The sequence below is a fragment of the Trachemys scripta genome, chromosome 1 (assembly GCF_013100865.1).
Source record: "Trachemys scripta elegans isolate TJP31775 chromosome 1, CAS_Tse_1.0, whole genome shotgun sequence".
In the NCBI taxonomy this organism is placed as follows: domain Eukaryota; kingdom Metazoa; phylum Chordata; order Testudines; family Emydidae; genus Trachemys; species Trachemys scripta.
In genome coordinates, this window is record NC_048298.1 from 117,488,547 (window position 1) to 117,499,154 (window position 10,608).

The 10,608-nt window shown below is 53.4% G+C and overlaps 1 protein-coding gene across 1 annotated transcript in view; it reads left to right on the forward strand.

The window, feature by feature from the left end:
- The window catches only part of GYS2 (glycogen synthase 2), a 78,630-nt gene that overhangs the window by 48,830 nt on the left and 19,192 nt on the right, over nt 1-10,608 (forward strand). The window lies entirely within an intron of this gene.

Consider the following 10,608-nt stretch of genomic DNA (forward strand, 5'->3'; position numbering starts at 1 on the left):
CGGCTGTGGAGCCCCCTAGAGTGGCGCCTTCATGGCGCTGAATATATACCCCAGCCGACCCGGCGCCCCCTCAGTTCCTTCTTACCGCCCCTGACGGTCGTTGGAACTGTGGAGCGCGGCATAGCTGATCTCCACTCTCCCTAGCTTCATTTGTTATAGCAGTTAGATAGTTTTAGTGTTTATAGTTAAATAGTTAATAGTTAAATAGTTAATAGTTGTAAAGTTGTTATATTAGTTCAGGGGATTAAGGGGGTCTCTCCCCCCTTTTTCTCCCCCGGCACCGGGACCGGGCTCATGCCCAACGCTCCCGGCTTCAAGCAGTGCGCCTCCTGCGCAAAGCCTATGCCCACGAGTGACCCGCACGACTCCTGTCTGAAGTGCCTGGGAGAGTCCCATCAAACAGATAAGTGTAAGATCTGTAAGGCCTTCAGACCTAGGACCAAGAAGGAGCGGGACTTTCGGCTCCGGCAACTCTTAATGGAGGCGGCACTGAGTCCATCCACTACTCAGGCCCCGGCACCTAGCGCCTCGGTGCGCAGTGCCCCGGCGGCGCCGGCAGCGACGACCACGCGAGAGGCGTCGGACAAGCCTCCCCGGCACCGGACCTCGTCGGCACCGCAGGTACAGCAAGTGCCTCGGCGCCGTTCGTTATCCCCAGGGCATAAAAAAGCCCATAAAACGGGGACCACCGTGCCGAAGACGCCGGCTCCCCCAGTGCCGGGGGTAGAGCCGCGTCCGCCGGTGGAGCACCGGAAACAGGTGCCTCCAGCACCGTCGACTCCGGCGCCGAAGCCGTTGAGTCCGGTACGGACAACGTCTCCACCGAGACCGGCGGTGATTCAGTGCCTCCCGTCGACTCCTGAGGCCTTCGAGGCGGCGAGAGACTTGATAGCTCTCACGGAGCCGGCACCGCCCCAACCACCGGCACCGACGGCACCGACGGCACCGTTGACCTGCCCGATCCAGTCGAGGGGGAAACCTGCCTTGTTGCGCCCTCCATCGCAAGGGCTGGAACCTCGGCACCGATCCAGGTCCCGAAGCAGGTCCCCACGCCGCTCGCAGTCCCGGCGCCGAATATCACCTCGGCACCGGTCGTACTCGCGGCCAAGATCATCTTCGCGGCACCGCTCGACGTCTCGGCACCGGTATGATCGTCGGCACCGATCAACGTCGAGACGCAGTTCTCGGCACCGCTACGGTCGACGTTCGACGTCGAGAGGCCGCTCCCGGCACCGGGCATACTCCAGGTCCTCGTCGAGGTCCAGATCCGACTCCCGGCACCGACGAGGTCATCGGCACCGGTCACGGTCCCGGCACCGGTCGCCGGCACCGCGTGGAGATAGAAGATCTCCGGACCGGCACCGTGCGGCACCGCAGCCCACGGGATTGGTCCCGACTCTCTCGGCACCGCCATGGCCATCGAGATCGGTGTCTCGCTCATCAGAGGACCTGTCGAGATCGGCATACCCTCCTCAGGGGCAAGCCGAGGAACAGGACTTGGGCCATTGGCAGGGGATGCCGGAGGACCATTCCCATGGCCCATCTCACTGGTCGTTTTGGACCCCGTGGGCGTACCACCAGGAGCAAGGGGCTCCAATTCCCTCGACCTCTCGCTCGGGTCACTCCGTGAGAAGGGCCCCGGAGTCCACCATCTCTCGGCCTCCGCCAGGGGACACGGAGGCTTCCGTGTCCGTCGCACCTGACGCCCTGGACCCAGACGCGGGTGATGCTCCAGCCCGGGAACAGGGAGACCAGGACCGGCCCTTGGATCCGGTTCCACCGGAGGCATCTTCCTCTTCTTCGCCAGACGAGGCAGTGGCGGGCACATCCTGCACAGGCCCTCCTCCGATAGATCTTCGGGCTCACCAGGATCTTCTGCGCAGGATGGCCCGTAATATGGACCTGCAAGCGGAGGAGGTAGTGGAGGTACACGACCCGATCGTGAACATCCTTGGAGCGGATGCCCCATCGAGGGTAGCGTTACCCCTGATCCGCACGATACAATCAAATGCGGATACGATATGGCAAACCCCTGCCTCTATTCCACCCACAGCGAGAGGGGTGGAAAGAAAGTACTTTGTCCCGTCAAAGGACTACGGGTACTTGTACACCCACCCACAACCGTGTTCACTGGTGGTAGCATCGGTGAACGCACGGGAGCGCCACGGACAGCAGGCGGCAGCGCCTAAATCAAAAGAGGCCAAGCGCCTTGATTTGTTTGGCCGTAAGATTTACTCAGCCGGTGGGCTGCAACTCAGAGCGGCAAATCAACAGGCGCTCCTGAGCCGTTACAATTTTAACTCCTGGAACTCTATGGGGAAGTTCAAGGAGTTGATTCCCCAAGAGTCCAGGGAAGAGTTTGGGGCCATGGTAGAGGAGGGTAAGAAGGTGGCTCGGACCTCCCTACAGGCCTCCTTGGACATAGCGGACTCGGCTGCGAGGACCATGGCCTCGGGTATCGCTATGCGGAGGATCTCCTGGCTTCAGGTTTCGGGTTTGCCTCCGGAGCTGCAGCAAACCCTACAGGATCTCCCCTTCGAAGGGCATGGATTGTTCTCGGACAAGACGGACTCTCGCCTACAGAGCCTCAAGGACTCGAGAACAATCATGCGCTCCCTCGGGATGCATGTTGTGGGCCCTCAGCGCAGGCCATTTAGGCCGCAGCCTCAGCGCTTCTACCCCCCCCCCGCCTCGACAGAGACAAGACTCGGCCCGGAGGCGAGGACGAGGTGGTAGGAGAAGGTGGACCGGCCCTCAACCTGGTCAGAACCAAGGGCCACCAAGACCACCTTCAGGTCCTAGACAGAACTTTTGAAGGTGCGGTCGAGGACGGCGCCCCAGTCATTCCCCAGGATCCAACCCCCTCCTTTCGGGATCGTCTCTCCCACTTCCACCGTGCTTGGTCCCTTATAACTTCGGACCGTTGGGTCCTCCGCACGGTGGGGAGGGGATACGCTATCCAGTTTTCTTCTATCCCCCCCTCCTCCCCCCCTTCCCCGTCCCTCTTCAGGGACCCTTCTCACGAGCAACTTCTTATACAGGAGGTTTCTACGCTCCTGGCCATGGGGGCCATAGAGGAGGTTCCGATAGAGTTAAGGGGCAGGGGATTTTATTCCCGTTACTTCCTGATCCCCAAGTCCAAAGGAGGTCTGCGACCCATCTTGGACTTGCGCGGACTCAACAAATTCGTAGTAAAGTTGAAGTTCCGCATGGTCTCTTTGGGGGCCATTATCCCTTCCCTCGATCCTGGAGACTGGTTCGCCGCCCTCGACATGAAAGACGCATACTTTCACGTTGCAATCTACCCGCCTCACAGACGCTTCCTGCGATTCGTGGTAAACACGGTGCACTACCAATTTGCAGTCCTTCCCTTCGGCCTATCCTCGGCCCCAAGGGTGTTCACGAAATGTATGGCGGTCGTGGCAGCGTACCTTCGTCGGCAAGGGATACAGGTGTTCCCGTACCTAGACGACTGGCTGGTGCGCGGTCGCACCAAGGAGCAAGTTCAAGCTCACGTCCACAGAATAGTGCACACATTCCACGAGTTGGGCATCCTACTCAACAAGGACAAATCCACTCTAGAACCTACCCAGAGAATAGAATTCATCGGCGCAGTTCTAGACTCCAGACGTGCACAAGCCATCCTGCCAGACAACCGCTTTGGCACCATCACGAACCTCATTCAAGGGCTCAAGGCCTTCCCAACTACCACGGTGAGGTCGTGCCTTACCCTGCTGGGTCACATGGCTTCCTGCACGTACGTAACCAGGCATGCCAGACTTCGGCTTCGCCCACTTCAAACCTGGGTGTCATCAATATACCGTCCACATCGGGACAGCCTGAACATGGTAGTCACGGTCCCGAACTCGGTCCTGGCCTCCCTCACCTGGTGGCTAGATCACAATGTGGTCTGCGAGGGGATGCCATTTCACGCCCCACAACCCTCTCTGCACCTGGTCACAGACGCGTCATCTCTGGGTTGGGGCGCCCATCTCAACGAACACCATACCCAGGGCCTGTGGACTACACCCCAGCTAGCCCTGCATATCAATGTTCGGGAACTGATGGCGGTACGCCTGGCGTGCCAGGCATTCCTCAATCTCCTACGTGGCCGCTGTGTGCTGGTTCTCATCGACAACACCACGGCCATGTTTTACATCAACAAGCAAGGAGGAGCACGTTCGTCAATTCTATGCCAAGAGGCCATTCGCCTGTGGGACTTCTGCATCGCCCACTCGATCCATCTCACGGCATCGTTCCTCCCTGGAGTCCAGAACACTCTAGCGGACCGACTCAGCAGGTCCTTCCAAACGCACGAGTGGTCTATCCGTCCGGACATCATACATTCCATCTTCCAGAGGTGGGGGTTTCCCCAGATAGACCTGTTTGCATCCCGAGACAACAGGAAGTGCCACATGTTCTGCTCCCTACAAGGTCGAGCTCCGGGCTCCCTCTCGGATGCGTTTCTCCTTCCCTGGAAAGATCACCTGTTTTATGCCTTCCCTCCGTTTCCTCTGGTCCACAAGGTACTGCTCAAATTACGCAGAGACCAGGCACAGGTAATTCTGATCGCTCCAGCGTGGCCGAGACAACATTGGTACACCACACTGTTGGAGCTCTCGGTTCAGACACCGATCACACTTCCATTATGTCCGGATCTCATATCTCAGGACCACGGTCGGCTGCGTCACCCCGACCTGCAATCACTCCACCTCACGGCGTGGCTGCTCCATGGTTCACCCAGGCAGAGCAGCAATGCTCACACTCTGTCCAACAGATCCTGCTGAGCAGTAGGAAACCCTCAACACGGACCACGTACCTGGCCAAGTGGAAACGGTTCTCCTGTTGGTGCGAACAACGAGCCACGTCCCCGTTGCAGGCACCCATTCCTCTCATATTGGAATATCTCCTCTCCCTAAAACAACAAGGGTTGGCGATATCTTCAATTAGAGTTCACCTGGCCGCTATATCGGCCTTTCACCCAGGGGAACTCGCGTCCTCGGTATTCTCTAACCCGATGGTTGTTAGATTCCTCAAGGGCTTAGACCGGACGTACCCGCAACAGCGTCATCCCGTCCCGACGTGGGATCTCAATCTGGTTCTCTCCAAACTCACAGGTCCTCCATTCGAACCACTAGCCACCTGCTCACTTTTGTACCTATCCTGGAAGACAGCCTTCCTCGTAGCCATCACCTCAGCAAGGCGCGTTTCTGAGCTCAGGGCGCTTACATCTGAGCCCCCTTACACAGTCTTCCATAAGGATAAAGTGCAGCTTCGCCCACATCCTGCCTTTCTCCCTAAGGTGGTTTCTACATTTCATATTAACCAGGACATCTTTCTCCCGGTCTTTTACCCCAAACCACATGCCACTCGCCAGGATCAACGTTTGCATTCCCTGGACGTACGAAGGGCCCTGGCCTTCTATATTGACCGCACAAAGCACTTTAGAAAGACGACGCAACTCTTCGTTGCAGTAGCCGACCGAATGAAAGGCTCACCGGTCTCCTCACAACGCCTATCCTCCTGGATTACGTCTTGCATCCGGACTTGCTATGACCTGGCAGGTGTCTCAGCACCGCACCTCACCGCTCACTCCACGAGGGCCCAAGCTTCCTCGACTGCTTTCCTGGCACATGTTCCGATACAGGACATCTGTAGAGCGGCGGTTTGGTCATCAGTCCACACGTTTACAGCTCACTATGCACTAGTGCAGCAGTCCAGGGACGATGCTGCATTCGGGTCAGCGGTTTTGCACACAGCAATGTCTCACTCCGACCCCACCACCTAAGTTGGGCTTGGGAGTCACCTAATGGAATGGATATGAGCAAGCACTCGAAGAAGAAAAGACGGTTACTCACCGTTGTAACTGTTGTTCTTCGAGATGTGTTGCTCATATCCATTCCAAACCCGCCCCCCGTCCCCACTGTCGGAGTAGCCGGCAAGAAGGAACTGAGGGGGCGCCGGGTCGGCTGGGGTATATATTCAGCGCCATGAAGGCGCCACTCTAGGGGGCTCCACAGCCGACCCGCCGGTGTTGCTAGGGTAGAAAATCTTCCGACGATCGTGCACGCGGCGCGCACACACCTAATGGAATGGATATGAGCAACACATCTCGAAGAACAACAGTTACAACGGTGAGTAACCGTCTTTTCCTCTGTTTTCCCAATTAATAAACTCTCCTCTCAAACAACTAAAGCCACTCTACCATGTATTTGGTAGGGCATCCCACTAAAATTAGCCTTCAACCTCCAGCCATTCCATCTAATAACCCCTTAATTTCTCCTTTATTCCAGGTGAGAAAAGATAGGCTTTACTATGTAGTTTTATGCAGACAAGTCCTCTAAACTTATAGGGCAAAATTCATCAGTGAAACCAGTGGAATCATATAGAGATTGAACTGGGCTTAAAGAATGCAAAACCTGTTTCACTGAACACATTCATAGACTAGTTGTTATTTGATAAGGGAAATAAACAATTAAAAGTGGATTCCTCACAAGTGGCTAAACCGACTAACCTTACCTGCACATTTGAGAAAGCTGGTCTTAGGGTTAAGGGACAAAGAGCCATAAAACCTGGGTTCTGTTCTTGTTTCTGAGTCATTGGACATTTAACCTCTCTGACTCAATTTTCCCATTTGTAAAATGGTGATGATACTCTCCACCTTTCTAAAATACTCTGATATCTATGAGTGAAAGGCACTATATCAGAAATGGGTTCTAGTATTGTTATTAAATGCCTCAAAGGGGTGTTTGATGGCTCAGTTGATTAATATTAGTAAATTATTTTGAGATCCTTGAATGGTTCATACTCGAAGTACACAATAGTAACAGAAGTAGTATCCTTGGGATCACATAACTGATCTAGTAGTTGCCATGTACAGGGATGGCGAGTTGTATGGGCCCAGCAAATTCAGGGCCCGGGGGTCTGCTCCACCAATGTTTGGGGCCAGGTCTCTCCCCTGGCCCCATCTATTACCCCCGTGTGTCTCCCTCGAGCATCCCTGCCTGCCCTGGGCAGTGGGCAGCTGCTCTCTGCAGCTCCACGCTGCACTCCATCACCAGCCACTGCTGCAGCCAGCTACGAGGGAATGGTGCCGGGGGCAGGCTGAGATAGCTCGCTGCTGCCAGAGGGGAGAGGGCTGGGGGGAGGAGTCCTCTTTGGCCCCCTGCCCCAGCCCTGGGGCAGCCTGCCTGCTGCACCCCAAACTCCTCATCCCCAGCCCAGTCCCACGTCCTGCACCCCTTCCCACATCCCAACCCTCTGTCCCAGCCCAGAGCCAGCACCCACACCCAAACTCACTCGCACACTCTCTCTTGCACCTCAACCCTGTGTCCCAGGCCAGAGCCCATACCCAGCATCCAAACTCCCTCTCAGAGCCCACACCCAGCACCCTAAACCCCCTCCTGCACCTCAACCCCCTGCCCCAGCTTAGAGCCTGCACCCAACACCCAAACTCCCTCCCAGAACCCGCACTCTTTCCTACACCCCTGCCCCAGCACAGAGCCTGCACCCAGCACCCAAACTCCGTCCCAGAGTCAGTACCCCTCTGGCACCCAAACTCCCTCCCAGAGCCTTAGGTGCTGGGGCGGGAGGGGGACACACACACGACTTGGACCTGTTCTGGGCCCCACCAAACATTATATAAACCTGCTACCCCTGGCCATATATGAAAGAGAGAAATCAGATCAGATTTGTTCCTCTGCCACAGTTTTCACATAGGAATACCTTTATCAAGGGCATCCAAGACACATTCTCTCCAGTCTTCCCTCTAAAAACAGTTGCCTCAACGATACCATGCTTTATTCAGTGGAAGGCTATTCCCTCTTAAAAGAATACGTGAAATTTACTGGGAGTTGTACCTGTAGTTTTTCGCAAGATCTGCTTGTCCAAAGCATCAGTCCTGTGATTAGAAACACTCTATAGGAGTGAAATCCTGGCCCCCTTGAAGTCCATGTGAGTTTGGTGATTGACTTCAGTGAGGCTAGGATTTCTCTCAAGGTCGGATGTAGGACACTTTGTGCACCATGAGAAGCAGCCAGGTTTACAATAAGCATTTTGACCTCTCTTGTGTTTCTCAGAAAAAATAAAAAGGGAAGTTTAAATAAAGAGAAACATACAAAGGGAAAACAGTGGGGCTTCGCTGGGGTGAACGGAAGAGCCTGTTGTAACTACAGTATGTGGTCAATGATTTTCCAGTGCAACTCAGGTTAAATTGATCCCATCTACCTCAGCTCAGCAAGTGAAAGCCATATAGGATGCATTGTACCTGCACTGCTCGCAGGTACTCGAGCTGTGAACAGCCTTTGAGCAACCATATGCAGTACTATGGTAATCATCATCTTAAGCTGCTGGATAAAAGGACCTGCCATCAGCATTACCTTGTAACACTAGCTGATATCATGGATGCCATGGAGATTAAATGCCAAAAGAGGTTGGCAGTAATCAGGGGATAGAAGTTGGCTGATCTGGGAGATAAAGCCCCATCTTCCTGTGCTGTGAACTAAGCAGCCTATCCTATTTGAATAAGTTTCAGAGGCAGCTTGTGGCATGAATCCAAGTGGAGCCTTATTTAGCTTTCCTCACGCAGTTCCCTTTGTTTTCTCCCAGTTCACCTCAAATATTCATTAGAAATGGCCCCAGGCTGCAAAATTCAGATCAGAATCCAGCGTTCTGCAATATTCAGTGGGGTTCAGCTCATTTTACAGATGGAGTAAATAACAGACTTTACATCTAGACTCTTCCAAATATTACAAGCGCAATCAGACTTGGCTCTGCCCACTGGTAGGGTGGAAGCAAAAGAAACTCCATAGTCAAGGATGCATTGAGAGTCAAACTTAAATCACAATTAAAACCCCTCTCTTTCACACACTGATTTAATTCAGTCTCCAAATTTAGCACAATAACTCTGCAGGAAGCCATTGAATTTTCCATGCAATTTTTTTTTTTATTTACTAACTTTTGTAAAAGAAAAACTGCTCAAAGCACCCCTTTTGCAATGTTTCCTGCCAGACTTACTCTTTTGCTTTCCTCTAGCTAAGGGAACACATTCTCAATGACTCCCAAACGTCTCACACTCGCATGCATTCTCAGAACAGCTCAGGGCTGGGCCACTTTTGAAAGAGGGTCAGAGAGGTGGGGGTCACACGTTGAGTTGACTCAGGAGCAGAGCTGCCACTTCTGGTTAACCCTGTGTGGCTTGCTGGAAGGTCACCCCAGTTTGATGGACCAGAGGTGAGCAGACTAACAGGGACTCTTACTTGGGAGGATCAAGACCTTCCAGGGAATGGGGGGTGGGGCCTGGATGAGGGGTAGAATGGACATGAAGGGAGAAAATATGTGGAGAAGGCATAGATGTTGGCATGGGGGCTGGAGAGCAGTGCTGGTCAGTGGAGTTCTCTGCTGAACCTCTGACCCCTGCTGTTTAGATGGGCACAGATTCCCTTCCTACACCCTTGGCCCTAATGCCCCTGCAGCCTCCCTGGCTTGATGCCCTCCCCACTCTTCCACGTACACCCCATAGCCCCATTCCACATTTACATGTTTAATAGTGTTCATTCTTGAGAAGATTTAATTTATACACGTGAAAAATAAACATTAGTAACAATGAGTGATAGTAAAAATGAATGAAGTAGAGAAAAAATGTCATTTCAACTCCCGCCATAAACATCATGATGACCAGGAACACCAGGCTGTAACTTCATAGAGTCATAGAGCTTAAGGCCAGAAGGGCCCACCAGATCCTCTAGTCTGACCTCCTGTATAGCACAGCCCACCAACACCACCCAGCACCCGCACACTAAAGCCAACAACCAGACTTCAGCTCTGTGTTCTAAAGATGGTATAATTCTGAATGGTCACAAACATGTATATATTTACTGCACTGCAGAGAAACATACCTCGCAGCAAGCATGGGCAGTCTGACACCAAGTCTGTCTGTACTGAGGATATTTGTACTGATGTAGCTACACAGATGCAAATCCTCATTGCAGACACCAGGGCCGGCTCTAGGTTTTTTGCCACCCCAAGCAAAAATAATTTTGGATGCCCCCCCGTCCCAGCCCTGGGCTCTCTCCCCCCCCCACCTGCACCCTCCTGCCGCAGCCCTGGGTCACTGGTAACTCGCTCCCAGGGCAGGTCATTCAGCAGGAATTTTAGATGTGCACAGAACACAGACAGGATTGGTTCCCATATAGTTACAGAACTGCAGTGAAGTGGAACAATTTTCAGCTTGTGTGATTGGAGGATACCTGGATGCATATTATAAGACTGTCCTACATAAATGAGGAAAAGTTGAGGTGCCTTTATTATTCTTTTGTTCCATTCTTTCTTTCTATGGGGAATTTGCCAATGCAATATCACTGTCTTCCTTTTAAACAAATGAACAAAAAAGGCAATGGCTGTTGAAAATAGCAATTCCAGTCCTAATAACCACTGGGAAGCATTTCTTGCTCAATTTTATCCTACTTTTTCTACAGCAAGTTACAGTGGATCAGTATATTTGATTTGGGAGAAATGAAGTAACAGCTGCCCAAACTGAGCTTGAGCACTCCTGAATTTTGAGGTGTTCAAATCTGGAAGGCAGGTGCTGGGGGGGGGGGGGGGGGGGGC